Source organism: Phaenicophaeus curvirostris, chromosome 2 (assembly GCF_032191515.1).
Source record: "Phaenicophaeus curvirostris isolate KB17595 chromosome 2, BPBGC_Pcur_1.0, whole genome shotgun sequence".
Taxonomy (NCBI): Eukaryota; Metazoa; Chordata; class Aves; order Cuculiformes; family Cuculidae; genus Phaenicophaeus; species Phaenicophaeus curvirostris.
Window position 1 is genome coordinate 62,818,281 of NC_091393.1, and position 19,735 is coordinate 62,838,015.

General features: G+C 41.2%; 1 protein-coding gene across 1 annotated transcript in view; it reads left to right on the top strand.

Moving 5' to 3' along the window:
- Positions 1-1,167: 1,167 nt before the first annotated feature.
- Positions 1,168-19,735, top strand: part of SMOC2 (SPARC related modular calcium binding 2) — a 267,516-nt gene continuing 248,948 nt past the window's right edge. Inside the window, exon 1 of the mRNA XM_069852261.1 lies at positions 1,168-1,174. The gene's annotated coding sequence lies outside the window, so the exon portion shown is untranslated. The remainder of the gene's footprint in view (positions 1,175-19,735) is intronic.

Genomic DNA, 19,735 nt, shown 5'->3' on the forward strand with positions numbered 1-19,735 from the left:
CTAGCTGTAGTGTGCTTTCTTGTTGCTTGGAACGGGGTAGCCTCCTTGCTTTGTTTCAAGAAACACTGAAAATAAAGCCCTACTGCTCTTTCCAGTTTGCATAGAGCCTGGGGATTGTTCTAACACTATGAACAGTTGATTTACATCACTCAGGAATGTTCCTGTCACCTTCGATTTACTAGCATAGGCATAGCCTAAGTCTCTCTCTGAGGGCAGACCTTGAAAGGCAGCATAGTTGTAGGTCGTAAGCTTTGAGCAGAATGGAGTGCTCTAGCATATGTGAGCAGAGGGGTTCCTTTGCCACTTCTAGGTTGATCTCCAGGGCATTGTAAGTGTTTCCTGGTTGTTTCCATTCCAGAGAAAGGATGGTTAAAGCTTTTGACACACACAAGATGACATGTCTTGTGCTGTCTCTTCTCCTTTTGTTTTCACCCTTTGTGTATGGGAGCCTTTCTTGAAGCTGAAAGCTCTATCCAAGAAATCTTGTAGGAATTGCTGAAATGAGCCTGAGGATACTTTTTTCTGGTTCCTGGTAACAACAAAATTCCCAAGGATGTGAATGAACTGCTGCCACTGTGGATTTACTGTACATTCTTAATATCAGCTGCCCTCAGGAAAGAACATCCTCAAATATTCATGTGTTCTCCATTTCCTAACAAACAATCATTTCTCTTATTTAAAAGCAAAAACCTGTAAGGAATGATTTTTTGAACCAGCTTGGCTGAAGAGAACATTTTTCCTGTCTTTAATGCAGATCCAAGTTCCGAAAGCACTATGCTAGTCTTTTATTAATGTTCAGCTCTCACTTTTATCAATCTTCTCTCCAACATAAAAGTTCATCTGCAAACTATTAGTGTTCCACCACTGGAGCTCATATCAGCACATCTGTTTCATATAAGTGGGGTTTGACACCAGCAAGAAATGACTGCATCATCCGCCAGATTCATCATTTTAAGGGGGAGAAAACCTGCCCCGCTGAAATATGCTGCTAGAAAGCATACATGTCTCCTAAGTAAATAGACTTCTGTTTGAATTTCCTACTGGTTTAGAGACAAATGAAATAAAAATTATGGGTTTTAATTGCTACCAATAGATCTCTATACACTGCTCTTGTCAAAGTGAGTAAGTATCGTAAATTCAATACTTCCAAAAGGGGTATACTGGAAAGAAAACAGTTTTTCTTTCATGTTTTTTTCCAGTCATTATTTGGATCTCTCCTGCAATTCAGTTTGATATTAAAGTATATTACAGTTTATTTTATAGTTCATTTCATACTTAAGAATAGAGAGCTGATATATCTTTGTAATGTATTTAGGCAGGTTCTTCTGCCTTATGCTGTATCATACCAATTCTTTGTTGTAGAATTGGTTTTGATAAGAAGACTTGGTGTTCACAGGTCAAAAGATGCCCTTCAGGGAATATTTTTAGAATTGAGTGAATCTGCATTGATGGTATTTGCAACAATTGTTTTTTTTCCCTTTCCATTTACAGGAATGTTATGTTTGCTACAACAGCAGTTGATCACAAAAAATACAGTGCCAAGTACTTCTTCAGGTGATTAGTGCCAAGACTTTATTCAAGAAAGCACATAGAAACCCCAGTTTCACAGTTCTGGCAATCTTGATAACAGATAGACAAGGATATGTCTGTTCAGAAACAATGCGACCGCATCCGCTGAGTCCTCCCAAGACTTTTATTATAGAAGTGTTGCAAGCACTTGTGCAGGTGCACTTGATACAAGTTGACTAGCTGAAGTCTTTTGTTTATAAAGTTGCTTGGTATTTTGTAGTCAAATGTCAGCTTGCTCCATGCAGGCTTCAGCTTGGCATGTTAGCTGAGCATGGCAAGAGATGCCCAGCCTCACAGCAAGGCTCTCCCATCCTGCTCACTGTGATACCAGCTTTTCAAAAATCCTGCTCAGCCCTCAGCACTGGCAGCCCTCACTCACTCCTGGCTACAAGAAATGCTGTGGACAATAGCCTTAAATAATTTACTCAGCTTCAACAACTCAGCAACACTGAATGCTGGACAACCATGTAAATCACTAAGGAGCTAGCTTGCAAATTATTGACTGAACTTGTTCTGCAAGACAAGGTAGTCAAGTAATATCTTATTGATTTCTACATACAAGCAATAGAAGCTGTTTTCAGACAATTTGTTAGAAGAAGAAACCTCAATTGTTAAATCAGTTATCATAAATACAGCATTAGCAGTGCAACAAAATTTCCTTAGTTTTTTCAGAACTGGTGAAGAAATGGAGACAAAAAAAGAGAAAAGAACTAATTTAGGGGTATGGTGAAGTTATGGGGCTCTCTTATCAAAATCTCCTTCCTCTTTAAGGAAGGATTACTCTGAGTACAGGAATATGCAGTATATAGATTGTACGTGTAACCATGAACCCCTAAACCCTCAATATTTTCTCTGCTTTCAGTGATTAGAAGATAATTAAAATGGATACTCATATTCAGACTTCAGCAATGTCTATTCCAGGACTGACTAACTAAAGACCAAAGAAATTCTGCAGGAATGTATTTCTCTTATCTACTTGCCCTGATGTGTATGATTGTGCACTTGAGAGTTTTCTATTGTGTAACCATCTTAAAAAATATATATATATATATGTATAATTTTCCCTTGCAAACCCTGACTTGTTTATAGACAAAAGTATAGAGGGAAAAATTAATTGTGAGAATTATAACAAGCAGAACTATTGAGGACGCTGTAGTGTAAGCACCCAACAGGAAGCCATCATGCCCGTTTGAGAGCCTAGTTAGCTTTCATTCTTGAAAAGAATTAAACAGGTATCTCAGTCAGTGCTGTTCAGCAACTAATTAGTTTGCAATATAAAATAAATGCAGCTCCTGTTCTGACTGCTCCAATCATGCTTTCACATTACTTCTATTTTCGCTGTAATATGTTCCTTTTACTTGCTGTTACAGATGAATGAAAGCTCAGTTATGAGCACAGGAGTTATCTCTGGTGAAGGAAATGTACCCAGAATAGAAGCATTGTGCCACCAGCTGTGTTAAATTGCTGTCTCTAAGCTATTGCGGGACAATTCAAGCCTGCTTGTAAAATAGATAGCAGGAAGGCATGTGTGTTACCAAGGAAACCCTTGGCTGTGAGTCTGTTGTATAAATAACATGAGGGTGGGGAAGATGTGGCTAACAGAGGAGTTGGAAAAAATGAAGAAGCACCTGGCAAGTCTGCGCCTGGGGGAGGGATGGAAGCAGAACCAGTGAAGCAGATTTACCACTTCAAGTAGTTACCTTCCATCAGCTGGGGAAAGCAAGGAAAGCATGCTGGTTAAATCAGTGCATTATGGCATGGAGATGCAAGAGTGATCCATGCACCTTCTCATACTGACTAGAGGAAGAAATGCTGGTGTCAACCACTGCTGGATTTGCCTAGAGCTATGCAAGAGAAATGGCAGAAATTGGCCATATGAATACAACTCACTGCAGCAAGTCGCACATGTGCCATGTCAACATGAGTATGTGCCAAAAGCTAGTCTCTGTCTCTAAATCTCACGGATAGTGTTCATCAGTGGCTTTAATAGTCATTAGTGAAATTGCCACATCAGCTTTCATCCATTTTATGTGTTTTACAGCTTTCTAGTTGCAGCTTGAGCACTGCGGTGCCATGAAAAGTGCAGCTGGAACAGTGGGGTTTAGCAGAGAAAGCAAAAGGCTTACAGCTTAGGAGAAGGACTAATTTCCTCCCTGTCGGTGATGGGAATAGGTCATTTCATCTCCTCATACCTTACATCTCTAATTCAGTAAAACAGGTGAACGTTGTTTTATCTGTAGAGCAGTTAGAGTTATGGGTCAAAAGAGTGCTTTAGAACAGATCACGATATTATTAACTTCAAACTGCAAAGAGCATATCAATGCACATGTATGAGTACTCCAGAGTAAATTAGCAGTAAAAGAAACCACTGGGCTATGGCACATAGCATACTCCAGCACATGCCTTCATATTGACCAGAAAGATATTGCTGAACTGGGCTCCTTCTTCCTGACTGCAGGTGGTTACAGCAAAGCCAGATCAGATGGGTGGCAGTAAGCACTGGGGGTCATTGCTGCTCATGGTAGGCAACTAGTTTTGGCCACAGGGGGAGCTTGACATCACTATTGAATGAATTATCGGCCCAGATCTGCCATCTACCACTTTCTCTTAGTGAAAACCCACTGACCTTCCATTTTGATGATCTGCCAGATCCTCTGACATCTGGCTGTCATGTCTGATGGACATCCAGCAGTCCTGGAATGAGGACGACAGCCAGTGCTCTGTATGCATGTTCCAGGTTGTGTCAGGTTGGGTATTACTGCTCAGTGGAGATTGATCAGTCCTGGACTTGTTGATGCTAATGGATATGAAAGAGAGAGATAGGAGCACCTGCTGCTAACCTCTTTGGCTGATGTCCTATGGAGTGTCCTTTCTCCACCTAGCAGAAAGGCTCAGGAAAGGTGAGAAATTAGTCCAGGCTGCAACCTCAGTTCTTAACAGGAGTGTAGCCATGAACTGTGATCACAGTTCAAGTCCCAGGGTATTTGTATTCTTTGCAACTTGTATTTTTTTATATTAATATGTATATATGTATTTAAATTCATCCAATGCTTCCCATTCTTTTCTCTTGTATGTTTTCATATTGAAAGAGTTCACAGTCATAACTGCCTATTTAACATCATTGTGTGAAGGTTGGTCAGTCTGCTTGGAAGAATTACAGAGACCTTAGCTTGGAAAAACCTCCTCTGACTGTGGAAGGACTATTGAGATCTACCCTGGACAACTCGCATGACTGGAACCATGGTGACTACCTCTGCAGACAAACCAAGACCAGGCCTTTGGAAACATCTGCCAAACAGTCCAAACAAAGATAGGAAACGTCCGTGTTAACAGTCTCTCATTCAGGAACTTCATCAGGTCTCCACAGAGTCCATGGATAATGGATGATCCCTTAAGGTATTTTGCTTTTGGAAGCTACCATGCACTATCCAATGCCATTGTACTTATTGCTTATACAATGGCATTTCTTAGAACTGGAACCACAGTTCCCAGATTTATGCACAGTTTCATGAACTGGACAAGCTTCAGATCGTATTTTAAAGCAACTTGGGAAGAAAAATAATCTCCCATTCTTGAATTATTACACAAATTAATTACAAACTAACTTAGTATCTTTCTACATTAAGTTATTTGAATTTCCCAATGTCCAAAATATAAAAATCATTAATCTAATTTTACTTTAATGAATGAACATCTCAAATCAGCATATGCTTTTGAAGAAAGATTTCAGGGCCAGTTATTTTTCCAAAAGAGATGATGGCTTTTTTCCACTTGCAGACATGCCTTTGCTCTCAGAGGTACAAGATGAGAGAACATAGAATGACATAGATACTGTGATTAAAAGTAATATGTTATTGCCAAGAGATCTAGAAGTATTCCTTCCCTTTCCAGACTATCTCTCTCTGTTTCCACAGAATACTTATTGCTAGATGACACTGTGCTATTCCACCCATGCCTCTGGAATGTTAATAAATACATACTTTGTTTCATTTTGTTTTATTTCTTAATATTGTCAGACTGTGTAAAGTATTAAGTTGAACTCCATTTAGAAATCCCATATTCTTTAATGTGAGACTGAAGCTGTTCCCTTAATTCAGTTCCATTTTCCTGTCTCTATAGAGGCAATAAGTATCGGTTTTACAGGAAGACTCTTTTTATGCAGTAATTTATAGACACATGGGATGTCAAGCCGTGGTGATTTTAGTATTCCTCAGATGAAAAAATAGCAGAATAATTCTCAATGGATAAGCTAGCAGATCTGATATATTTGCTGGGCATTGACAAATCAAGGATTTTTTCAATTTTTCGTATGATGAAGGGAAACAGATATTTCTTGCAGTTTATGTGGATTCCTGCTTCATGACAAATATGATATTTCAGATAAATCACCACTCTTTATTTCCCTATAAAACACATTCCAGTTTTAGTACGAATTTTGGTAAGGTTTCAGATATTAAATTACAAACAATAAGAAAGGTAGATGTTTCATATGTTTTCTGCCCTAAATGAGTAATTCATATTTACTTCCTCTAACATCAGCAAGTGCGTTAGAAGCTGAGCTTTCAGACTCTTATGAATTCGCTCCCTCCTCTAGTGATTCCCCTGAGTGGTAAAGCACAACCTGATTTATGATATAGGACTGGCAATCAGGAAAGCGAGATACTGAATGAAACCCTAGTTATGTTCTACCTCGTTTTGTTTTTGATTTGAGCTGGATCAGAACTTCATTCCTGTTCTCAATCTTAAAGTTTCATCTAAACTCATGGAATGAGTTGTGATGAATGAAAATGGCTGAGACTGAATTCAGAGACTTGTAGCCAAATCTGCCACTCAGTCCTAGAATACTTTGGCTGCATAAATTGAGAATGTGCTGCATGCTTAACCAAATGATGCTGTGGCATTTTTGCTCCTGCTGAGCAAATCATCCAATTTATATGGCATATCTATATTGTTGGACTAGTGAGGAGCAATAGGAAGAATTTGGCCCTGGTCCCTCTTCCTGTGCCATTTATGCCAGTTGTGGTATACATGAACAACCATGCTGGGGAAGAATGCAATTAGGAATACATATGCATGAATAGAGCAAAGGTTTCATATTGACTTTCTTGTGTGTTTAGGTTTTTTTCGAGGCTATGCACTCAGACAGGGCTTAAACATCAAATAAAATGCTGCTACTGGGATTTATGGAGTGACATCAGTTATTCATGACATGTTTTCATTTTCTCATGACATTCTGCATGCTGAGAAACACCTTCCTGACATTAAAAAATTTCAAATAATCCTTTAGGAAAGACAAGGGGGAAAGCAGAATGATTACATATGCAGCCAAAGCCCTAACAAAGTCTTAAAGACTCCTGTTATCACAGAGCATTACAAAATACAGAGATCAGCCCTGTGGTGTGCTGACTACCAGACCTCTCATCAGCTAAAGAAGTATAGTCAAATTCTTTTTTTCTTTGTGCAGTCAATCTCTGTATCATTTCTGAAAAGCATTCTCAAATGCATCTCTAAAAAATTATTTCAGGCAGCTGCCTCGGCTTTCCCTTGCCTCTCAGGGGTTGTGTTGGCACATTAGTCTCCTTTCCTTCAGAAGTGAAAGGCCAAAAGTCCACGGAATAAACTGCAGATGAGGCAGACTAATTGGTCTCAAAATCGAAACATATGGCTTCTTTCAGGATCTTGACTTTTTAAATACTTGTTTAAAGTAAACATTTGCAATTCCTCATGAAAGGCACTTTCCTCCCTGAATCCTCTTGACCTTCAGTGACCTTTCTTACCAATTGTACATTGCTTTACCCTTGGGGATGATTAAATCTTGAGAGGCTTTTTTTCTTTTCTTCTTTTATCCCCCACGTTTCTCTCCAAGGGCTAACTTAAGAACTGTCTGGAAGAAAGTTAACCTGGGTTGGAAGGACAGAAGCATGCCTGATGCCCACCTTCTCATCCCACATCAGTGCCTTAGGCTAGGGCTTGAGGGGGAGGAAGCTGATGTTCACACATGTTGTCACAGCACTGTATAAAAAAGTGAACCACAAAAAATAATCGCCAAACACGACTTACTAAAGCTAAGTATTCAAGCTCATCTTTGAACTGAAAGGCAGCTGGAATGCCTGGTGTCTCAGGGGTGGAGGGGACACGCAGGAGAGAAAGGTAGCCGGAGGCAAAGTCATCACTGAGACAAGGTATTTTAAAACTGTGGCCTATGGCTGTTGTTTCCTCTGACAGAAAAAGGCTGACAAAAGTGATTGAATCCAGGCTGTAATTGCTGGTGAAGGCAGCAGACCCTGCCAGTCTCCAGGGTGTCAGCACAGGAAGGGTGATTGAAGTCTCTCTGGAGTCACTTCGTTCATAATTTGTGTTCTGGGCTAAAAGGCACTCCCAAACTCTCCTGTAATTGTCAGGCAATGTCAGAGCTGGTGTGAGAGCCGGGCATTGCATGGCCATTACACAGAGGGCTCTGTGCTTGCTAACAGAGGACCGGGAGGAGTTGTCTGAGTCCTGGCAACAATTGTTCCAGCTGTTCTTTTAATCTTGTTTGCTTAGAAGCAAGGAAGAAGATTAGTTCTTGTAAAGCACTTCATTCTCAAAAGCTCTACTGCCTAATGCCTCTGTCTGTCGAGTTAGATTTTAGCCTACTTCTCCCATCCTCAAAGCACAAACAGAAACATGCCTGCAGGGCTGCAGCATGTGGCAGGCGGCACTCGCTGCCCTGGAGCAGCACAGAGGCAGCAAGAGCAACTAGACACAACACTCATGCGCAAATAGCCATATTGGAAGCAGGCTGGTAAATTGGATGGATGCGGTGCTGCTGTCACTGGAGAGATCTGCATTTGCAGGTGGCTCATGCCCTGTGTGATACCGTAGTCCTTCATGCCTGATAACTTGGGAAATCCCCAGCCCTGTACCTCACTGTAAGCTGTACAGAGGGAGATGGGTTGTCTATATTGAAGGATGTTGAGGCTCTGGAACGAGTCCAGAGAAGAGCAACAAAGCTGGTGAAGGGGCTGGAGAGCAGGTCTTATGAGGAGCGGCTGAGAGAGCTGGGGTTGTTTAGCCTGGAGAAGAGAAGGCTGAGGGGAGACCTCATTGCTCTCTACAGCTACCTGAAAGGAGGTTGTAGAGATGAGGGTGCTGGCCTCTTCTCCCAAGTGGCAGGGGACAGGACAAGAGGGAATGGCCTCAAGCTCCGCCAGGGGAGATCTAGGCTGGACATTAGGAAAAAATTCTTCACAGAAAGGGTCATTGGGCACTGGAACAGGCTGCCCAGGGAGGTGGTTGAGTCACCATCCCTGGAGTGCGGGTGGATGAGGTGCAAAGGAGCATGGTTTAGTGTTTGATAGGAATGGTTGGACTCAATGATCCAGTGGGTCTCTTCCAACCTGGTTATTCTATGATTCTATGATTCTATGATTCTATGATTCTATGATTCTGCTGGGGAAGAGTGGCTGGAAAGTTGCCTGATGTGAAAGAACTTGAGGGTTTTAGTAAACAGCCAGCTGAATATGCGGCATCAGTGTGCCCAGATGGTCAAGAAGGCCAACAGCACCCTGGCTTGTATCGGAAACAGTGTAGCTAGTAGGATCATGAAATGATCATTCCCCTGTACTTGACCCTGGTGAGGCCACACCTTGAATAGTGCATTCTGTTTTAGGCCACTTGCTACAGGAAAGACATTAAGCTGCTGGAGCATGTCCGGAGAAGGGCAACGAAGCTGGTGAAGGGGCTGGAGCACAAGTCTTGTGAGGAGCTGCTGAGGGAACTGGGATTGTTTATTCTGGAGAAAAGGCGGCTGAGGGGAGACCTTATCACCCTCTATAACTACCTGAAAGGAGGTTGTGATGTGGCAGGTGTTGGTCTCTTCTCCCATGTAACAAGTCATAGGATGAGAGGAAATGACGTCAAGTTGTGCCAGGGGAGGTTTAAATTGTATACTAGGAAAAATTTCTTTACTGAAAGCATGTGAACAGGTTGCCCAGGGAAGTGGTGGAGTTATCGTCCCTAGAAGTGTTCAAAAAAGATGTAGATATGGCATTTTGGGACATGGTTTAGTAGGCATGGTGGTGTTGGGCTGACAGTTAGACTTGATGATCTTAGAGATCTTTTCCAATCTCAATGATTCTATGATTCTACGATTCTATGATTCTATGACCTGCAAAGGCAGACAGGAAGATTTGTCATGAAGGTGGTCTGTGGGTAGGTATGGGCACAGACTATATGGGGGAGGTACTTGCTTCCACCAGCAATTCACCAACCCACAGCTACAGTAAAGGATTCAAAAGGAAAAGAGGTATCTCTTATAGGGTGAGGGCTGTCCTTCACAAGGACCTGAGCTGTGCCGGATTTCCTTATTCCACCCGCTTTGAATTAGGACCTTGAGTCCAGATTTTGCATGTCCAAAAGTACTACCTTCACTTCTGCATTGCTGGATTCTCTGTCCTCATGGCTGAATTTGTTTCCGGTTTGTGTAACTCAAGATTCAGGGAAGTACTTTGCATGACCTGCTGCATCTCTACTAAGTGCTTTAACCACTGTGCTTGAAGTCACAGTTTTCTTGTCTCATTCATTCTTGAAGAGTGGACTCTTCAAAGGAAGAACTCACATCTGAATTCCCACAAGCTAAATGTTATCTTTCATCAGATCTGTCTGCTCATTCCTTTCTGAGCAATGTAAAATAGGGCTTTAATACTGCGTCTCCTAGATTGCAAAAGAGCACAAAAGTTAGGAAGGGGAAACAGTGAACCTATCCCCAGCTACTGTGTCATTAGGAGCCTTCTGAGAAGATGAAGTAGAGCATGTCCTTCAAGCAACAGACAGGGGAAAGTAGAGTCTGAGCATCCCTCCACGCCTTAGGCTTTCATCTAGTCTTTGCACAATCTGATTGTCTCAGAACATAACTTGTCCACTGGACAAAATATTGGTTGTGTATGTGCATCCAGATGTTAATTGGTCATACAGAATCTGAACAGATGTCTACAGCTAGATCCAACATATATGTTGATTTAAGGTGTCAAAGTGGCTTTTTTTTGTGAATCTACACTTTCATAGCAGTAAGTAGCAATGTTTTTCTGTTCTTTCTTTTTTTGAAGCAATTCTGTTTGTGAGTCCTTTTTTAGCAAGAAGATGTTTGCATTAAATACCATGTTTGTTTGTAGATGAGAGGATAAACTTCACAGTTAGAGAGTTAAACACGTGTTACCTTAAATGGATTTAGTCTTCATAAAAATACTATTTAGATGCTTATTTGTTTAATCAAGAAATAATTAGGAGATAGTTCAGTGATTAATACATTATCATAGGATTTTAATCTAGAGGTTGAAACCATAATTATCAGACTTCTTCAGGATTTGCTCCGGTGCTTCGTTTCTCCTCCGTCTGTAGAAGGAGCAGTTCTTTCTCAGCCATGTCCTAGGTGCAACTGTATCAGAGGCCTAGACATCACATAACCAATGTAATATAAAAGAGAATTGTAGCTGATCTTAAACTCAAGAATCAGTGAAAGCTAGACTAAAAAGTCTCTCGAAGTAAGAGTTTGGCCAGATGTGAGGGCTTGCTGTGGTTTAGTTGTCAGTTTCTTTCATATGCAAGATCTCAGATTGGGACATGCAGCCATACAAACCCACAAGTGTCTGTCAAAGCTGTTCAACTTCATCTGGCAGCAGGCTGCATGGCTGTTTAATGGGGATAATTTCTTCTCAGAGCTGAATGTACATGTCTATGCTTATCAGCTATCTTTGCTGATTAGGTTATCCCCCTCAAACAGTTTTTCTCCTTATAGGACCCAGCCAGGTTACATTAACTGAAACTCCACAAGTACTTTTAGAACTAAGTGTTTTGGATGTTAGACCTCTTGTTATAACCCTGAAAATACAAAGGTTAGCATTTAAGACTCTGGCATGCAAAAGTTTACAGCAGGCATACTATACTGCTGAAAATTAATCACTGGAAAGGAGGAGATAAATCTCAGCATTATCTGCATAAGTGATAAAATGAGACACAAATGGAGAACTGCAAGTCCCAGGAGGGAGATCCAGGATATTAATATTAAACAGTTAGTGCACTGAGCAAGAGGAAAAAAAAGTTCATATATGAATTTTGTCTAGCATTACCATAGTTCCTGAAACTAGATGGGGAAAATTCTCTCCTGCTTGCTGATAATGAGCCCCCACGGTTCTCAGTTTCAGTGCAGGTGAGATGGAGTTATGCATAAATTTGTCTCTGACTATATCTAGACTGTGGGTCTGTCTTAGTCCTTTATCTGTATCTTGGCCTCACTGGAGTGTGCTATAAATACTTGCAGCCTTTGTGCTTGGATTTCCTGATCAGACATTCGGGAACATTGTGCATGTCCAAGCCGTTTTCAGCAAGGAAACTCGGTGAGGCTCCCACAGCCTTCCAGGGAGCTCAGGGTGGAGGCTGCTGAAGAGCTACACCGCAGAAAGAGCATCCTGGAGCTCTACGGGGCAGTACAAGGAAGATTTATTATCCTGAAGGTTTTTATAGAAAAGACTACAGTTTCAGTCTGAATGGAGATTGCATTACTTGTTCAAATATTGAGGCTGCCACTGTATCTGTTGTATGAAGAAGCTGTAAAAGTAAATTACAAACTACCCTGGAAGTAAAGATGTGCAAAGGAGTTTCTTCATCTAAGTTATCTCTTTAGGTGCAGATAAGAAATTCCTTTCTCCCCACTCCCAACCCAAACCTCAGCATGAACCCTCAGTGAAAACAACTCTTCCAGTCTCCGGAGAGGTGAGGCAACTCCCTGAACTCCACCCTTCTTTCTCCTCCAGCACGGACTAAAAGTGAAGATTTAAATACCACAGAAAGGGCTGTTCTTTATACCACCGTTGCAATAATCACATGAGATTTGCAGATGTAAAGAGTAGAAGTACCCTCAGAAAAGAGAATGCAGATGTCCACTTGTTTGCAGAGTGGCTAGGCCTGATAATTTGATCACAAGTTTGACATTGCTTTCAGAGCAGTTCCTTTCATTGCATATCTGTGTGGGCATTTCACTTCCAAGTGCAAGTCAGTGAGTACCAATAAGCATCGGTATCCACTTGTTAACATCTATGTCAGGATGTTTGGTGTCTGACCAGCAGTCAAACTAATGGCACTTCATAGCCCCCTGTAATCCTGTTACATGAATTCTGGATGTTTCAGAGGCCCCTGAACACCTGAACTGGCTTTGAAAATCTCAGCCTCACCTTACTTGCCAGCAGAGGCACAAACATATTTAGATACATATTCTTAAATCGAGTTGTTCTGGTGGTGTTGAATGAGGAGGAGAGCATCCACCTCTGCTGGGACTGTCGCTGTGCTGCCAGGCTGCCTTGTGGTTGTACCCCTGACCTTTTAAGAGAATTCTTTTGAATCGCAGAGGACCACTCTGGGAGGAGGCTCTCCCAGTTGATGTCAGACACATACGGCACAAATTCCCTGACATAATCAGGCAATATGACACAAACAAAAGATGCATTTCATGGAAAAGGCATGAGGCACACCCTGATGTGGTTGCTCCGCACACGCACCACCCAGCATCAGAAAAGTCTGCATAGCTAGACTGCTTCCATTAGCTGAAGTAAACACCACTTTAGCAAAAGTAGAAGGGAAACATTCACACTATCGAAATATCTCAGACCTTTCTGAAATGGAGATTGTTCAAATGTTTGCTGCCTTTTTCCTAAGACCCTACTTATAGTTACTTCTAATACCACGCAGTAGCAGTGCTGCCCAACATCTCTCTGTTTTCTCGTGAATGGATTGGTTCAGATTCGCTTGCTAGGGGAACATACTTCTTGGATAAGACAGAAATCAAAGTTATGTTATAACTTGAGACTATTTTATTTTAATCATAAAAAAACTTCTCCTTGGTAAGTTTTAAAATTGATCCTGTTATAGTCTTCCCTTTGTCTCAGCTTTTTCATCTTTCTTAAAAGAACTGGAAAGTGAAGCATATTTTGGCTATTTTGACAATCAAGAAATCAACATACAAAGATGATTTGTACTTCTCCAAAAAGTGTATCCCACATTGCCCAAGGGCTGATTCAGGGGCTGAGGGAGAAATGCCTAGGAGCTGCCACCTCACCTTTCATTGCCCTTTGAAATTCCAAGGCCTGCTGTTATCTGCACCACTGACTACAGCCCCTAAACCTCTGTACTGAAAGGGATAAATAGGATTAGCAGGAATTGTTACCACCTCTTGCAGGTTTTGTTTTGGTTTTTTGTTTTTGGTTTTTTTTTTTTAAATTAAGGTGGGAAGATCAAGCACAGGATCGTGAGCCGATGGTGCTAAACCAATGTAGACCCAATGGTCTTGCTGCCTTTTCCAGCAGCAGCACTAACCAGAGCTCTTCTTTTAAATTGCCATAAACCACATTTTGCCTCACCAGAAATTATGAACTTCTACACAGATGAGGTTTTTTTCACCATTCCATTTCACCATGTGAATGGAGCACATATGCAGAAGCTTTCCCAGTAGTCAGTGGTGACTGCTCCTGCAGCTGAGCTGACAGCTCAGAAGGGTGGATTGTAGCTACGCTAATTGAAGTTAACTGAGAAATGCTACCACTGCAGACAATTGACAGTGAGAATTTTTTTGGTATGGAAACTAAACGGTGTGCAGTCTTTTGTATATCATCTATATTAAAATAGGTCTGCCTAAATATTTCAGTTATATAATACTACTTTGACTAACTTTTAGATGGTCATTAAGTGCTTGGGCACCTCAGCATCTTACTTACAGAGTAAGCAGTGCAGAAAGTGTCTTCTCTGTGCCAGCTTTATGTTCAGGTAGATGTGCCAAGCTCTGCACTCCAAAGGGCACTGGCTCAAGCCTTTGCCGAGGCCAAGATGAGTTTCAGTGCAGCAAGGATGGGAAGATGAGAGGAAGGGACAGTGAGGAACACGACCTTTAGGTGTTTTGCAGCCTCTGAGCTGTGTGCTGGTCCCAGCAAGTAAAACTTCACTCCAGGATGCTTTTTCCAGCTGACAGGCTATGCTGTCATTTTAATTCACAGGTCTGCTCCCATGATACCCACATACGTTCCACTTTGTTGACATATGGAAACATCAATTTCTGGATGACTGACTATACCAAACTCTGCTTTGATATTCTGGCCATCTGCAGCCAACATTATGCCCAGTTATGCACAAATGGCGTAGCTGCCTCCTGTCACAGCCTGAGCTGACCCTAGATTCCCTCTACTTGTCTGTGCTGCACTCTCAGTCCAAAACAACAGTCCTAAGCTTAAAGGAACACAAAAGTTATATTCATAAGGGGCCTTTTCTGGAAGGTGGAAGCCTCCTTAAACCTGAGGTTGCAGAGGTGCAGGGAGGATGCTGCTGGGGGCACCCTAAATCACATCCCTGTTGAATGACAATTTATTAAACCTTGGCCTGGAGCTATGTTAGTGCAGCATCGGTCTTGTTTCTAGTGTGGACACAATGAATCTTCTTCTGCTGGCCAAAAACTGTGACTGTGCCTCAGGGCATTTATTTTCTAAAACACGAAGTGTAATACCTCCCCAAAATTAGGATGTTGCATAGCAAATTTTGCAAAGCTCTCAGATGTAGTTGTGATTGGGGGCTACATAGATATCAGCAATAATATTTCATATAGGTAGATTACAAGGTGATGATTGAACTTATGAGATTCTAGCTAACCTTGACTACTCTCCAAACAAGAAGAACTGAAGAGCTTTGCTTCTGAAAGTTTGAGAAAGCATTTATCTCTCAAACAGAGACTTGTTACAGCTAATGGAAGACAGTTGAAACCATAGAATAACTGAGTTCCCTGGGACAAGAACAAGCTTCCCAGTGTGAATTGAGCAATGGGAGAAGATGTGAATATAAAGCAGATAAAATATAGAATACATTCAGCAAAGCAAGCACATGAAATATGTGTTGCAATGAACAGCCAACTGAGAATTTCAGCTATAATTTGATAAGCCTTAAGTGGTTCTAAATAAACCAGAATAGAAGAACAGAGTCAACAATTTGCCATCATATTTCAGATGAGTTTCTCTTTATATATACACACTTTAAAATAGCATGAGTGTTACTATGTAGAGAGAGACAAGGAGAGTGATTTTATGTTGCCTGCAGTGATTTTGGCTGAGGATGTTCAACTTTCACTGTTGTGTCAAATTTATCTCTGGCCTATCTGTTTGTTGTTGCAGCCTCAGCACTGTAACATGGCCTGCTTTGTGTTTTTTTGAGGGTTTGCACACCATAAGAAGGCAGCACACTGCAGAGTGACCTCTGCAAATATCTTTATAAATTCATGTTCCACATTTCTGCCTGCAATTAGACACTAGTTAAGCACAAAGTCACCTTTCTGGGGAGTTTCATACTTTGCAGAATTCAGATGGTTGCAAAAATTATGTGTCCAAGCAATAAACACATTTCTGATATTCATGGACACTTGCATCTGTTGAGTCAGGCAGCTGTTTTCAGAAATTTGGTCATAAATGAGAAAAGAATGGCTTTCTTAGCTGATGTAGCAAATGTTAACTTACTTGAATGTAGTAACTAGAGTTCAAAGGTAAATTAAACAGATGAGGAAAGGAGCACATGGCTTGGGGCCATATGGCTAAACAATTCTATCCTCCAACAGGCTGTCTAGGTCTAAATTACATATTTGGAACAGCCCCTGGCCCATGCCATCTCCCCAAAATGCATCCATCCCTTTTTCTGTGAGGGGCTGGTCACTACGAGACCAGGCTTAACTGGGAAGCTTGATATGCATACATGCCACTACTTGAGCCAGTGCCCAGGTCCTGGCGGGCTCACTGGTATAAATGCAGACACTAGTGACATGAAATGATGCAATAGTAAATCACAGCTTCATTACATGGCTCCAGCAACACAAAGCATCAGGGTGACGGTGTCAGAAAACTTGAGCCTGTTATATAAAACTGTTGTGGAGTGGCAAAGAGCATGCGAGGGAAATATCTTAATGCCCTTCCTCCTTTCCTTGATGCTGACTTGCTTTGAAAGAGAGGAAAAGGAAGAAAAGGCACTATCACACATAACAACTGAAACACTGACCTTACATAGATTTACACACAATCTTAACTTAGTATATTAGGGTGTAGTCTGACTTGACCTCATATGTAATTTTAGAAACACTTTAGCGGCTGTGTAAGGGTTTATCATTCTTGAAGGTAAATCTCCTTCCTCATGTGCTTTAAAAGATAATTATGTTATTGATCCAGGCTGATTTTTATAATACTTTTACAGTCGGTTTTTTTCAAAGAAAGTTGAGAGACTAACCAAATCTTAAAAATAATCTCCTTAAGCCTTTAAGCAAAAGGGCAATATTGACATAAAGACATGTATGTACAAACCAAGTAAATGATGATAAAGATATAATCAGGGTGGAATGGCTTTGTGTGGAAGTAGCAGAGTGAAACACTGTACTGCGCTAAGGTATGATATGATGGTGATGGCTGCAACAGCCAGGGGATTGACTTGGAATCCTGGGAAGACTGCCTGACTCCTGTATTCCTGTGAAATTACTCTGTAGGTAACTTCTAATTCTATGCACAAATTTTTACTGGCATGAGGCCTTAAACTGTCCAGGCTTTGTTCCCCTGTATCTTCTCTGTACTTAGAGGGAAACAAATAAGAAAGAACACTCCTTCTTTAAAAGCTTTGGTGTAATCATAGGAAAAATAAATTATCCAGTGTGTATAGTCAATCTCACAATGGTTTGGTAGGCTGATTTGAGATACAGAGAATTAATATCACAGTTGTTTAAATGAAGGAAAGAAGAAGGCAATTGCAATTTCTGATTACTAAACATTTGTAGCAGAAGGAAAAATCAAAAGGAAAGTAAGTAAATAGAAAGCACGTAAATTCCTGAGAGGAAGAATGAAAGAAGTGTCACTACAGCACGTAACTGTTCTGCTCCCTCCTAGCAAGTTCTCCATAGACTTTTCAAGGTCTGAGGCCATTATTGAAGATAGTCTGAATATATCAGGAACATTTCTCATTTTGATAACCTCTTAATAACAGGCTAAACTCTCACAGGTTATCCTGGGAAAATTAACTTCTGCTATAAACTGCAGGAACTACATAGTTGTTTTCTTGCACCCCGAACACCTAGATACTCCCAAGGAGGAAGATGAGAGCCATCCATGGTCAGTGACAGCAGAAGTATTTGCATCCATGTGGGTCAGCTTAGAAAGCATTATTAAAAACAAGCATAAATATATGGCATTTTAATTGTATGTTTTCCTGAGGGTAAGAGACTTTCAGCCCCCACAGACAATGTTGTTAATGGAAAAGGATGCAAAGGAAGCATGGTACTGCATTCTCCCTCTGAGTGATCAACCCGTCTGAAAAGCAACTGAGTCTAGCCCCATTTAAGGACAATCAAATATTCATTTGCTAAAAGACAATTAATGACTTGGGCAAGACAGCTATCTTCATATCAGAGAAAAGAGTTTATATGGATATCCCAGCAAAGTCTCAAGTTTGCAGTCAGGATCAAGAGACAGTACAAATGCTGAGAAAGAGCAGAGAAGTGAGTTTACCTTGAGCATCACAACAGTACTTTTTCTAGACCATACTTGCATTTAACAGGTTCTCTGCTCACTGACATGGTGCTTTCTTTTCACTAGAAAATGATGGCTTTTCAAAACCAAATTTCTGTCATAACACACTCATTTTAGCTAAATTTCTTCAGGGCATCACTTACAGAAAAGCACTTCCAGCTCAAACAGAGAAGGGAAGAGAAACACTCCAGAGGAGTAGAGCACCTGGGTGTGATAGGCCTCACCTTGGCTGAGGGCAGAGCTGTTCAGTGGATTAAATTAACTGCAATAAACAATTATTATTCTTTGCCCTGGGCTTAAGTATCCTCTGGAGGAGGATGCTGCTGGACAGGAGGAACCAGGAGGAAAGGCAAGACACAAATGGCAAAGAGCAAGTTTACATGTTTCAAAAAGCAAACATCATTACTTAATTACTTTCAGGAAACACAAAGACAAAATAAATTGAAAAAGGGGCAGCCCTTGCCATGGGTAGGTTCCAAGTTGCAAGGAAGGGCAAACACCCAGCAGTAGCTTGCGTGCTCTATGCTTTTCTCAGAGACCGCTTTTTCACAGACAATAGTTCACTGTAGCCTTGTGTAGCCTTCCCCAAAACATGTGGCTCCCAGGGTAACCTTAAACAGTTGAGTTTCAGGAGGAGGACTGCAGCCAGGGAATACAAAACAAATTATGTTATTTGTTTACAGAAGAAAAACATCTGATTAATCTGGGAGAGGAAGACTTAGGAAGAGAGCAGACTTAGGCATAAGTCTTTTGTGATCCTCAGGACAGCCTAGCACAAATGTCTTGCTACACTAAATTTAAGAAAAAAAAGAAAGACGAAAGATAGGAGTGTTAATTTGATATTGTACTAAGCAACTAAAATAGTTTATTCTAAATTCAGGAGCCCTATCTAGCATACCAATCATAGTGATATGATCAATAGCCTCAATCAAAACCCATAGTCTGCCTTCCTGGTTCTTATTTATTTCCTTTCAATTAGCTAATGGCTTCCTCTCAAGGGGTGTGACAATGTCTTTCCTTCCTGCTTCAAAAACTGCTTTTCCTTTACTAGTTAACAAGTTACTGGGAGCCTCAGGTAATTCTCCTTTGTAAAAAATGTATGGGCAATCCCAGCTGCAAAGTCAGCCCTGGCACAGTTGCACATCCACATCATTGTAAAATTACTTTATAAGCTGTTCAACACAAGATAAAATGCCTGGTTGCTGCATTCCTGCTTCATCAGCACTTATGATTAAAATATTTTCTTCCATTTGGAGGCATCCTAAAGGGCCTGAAACACGCATGTTACTTTTACACCGGGACATGGAAAGCAGGTCTAAAATTGCTTGGAGCTTTTGCTGCTTCTGCTCAGAGACCCACACTGTTTGTAGGAAAAGTAGATCTTGGTGTATTCACTGTCAAAGCATGTGAGAATACTAGCGGATGTGCCCTTGCCAGGCCATGTGGATAAGAGGTGGGTCTGTACTGTTGCATCATATACCCATGAAAAGGGACAGCCAAAGCCCAAGTGAGGCATCCTGCTGAGTGAGGTCTTGAGGCTCTTCATTGTGGGGAGTGAAAGAGGCCAATTTGCAGTGAGGGTTTCCAGCCGCACTTACCTGGCA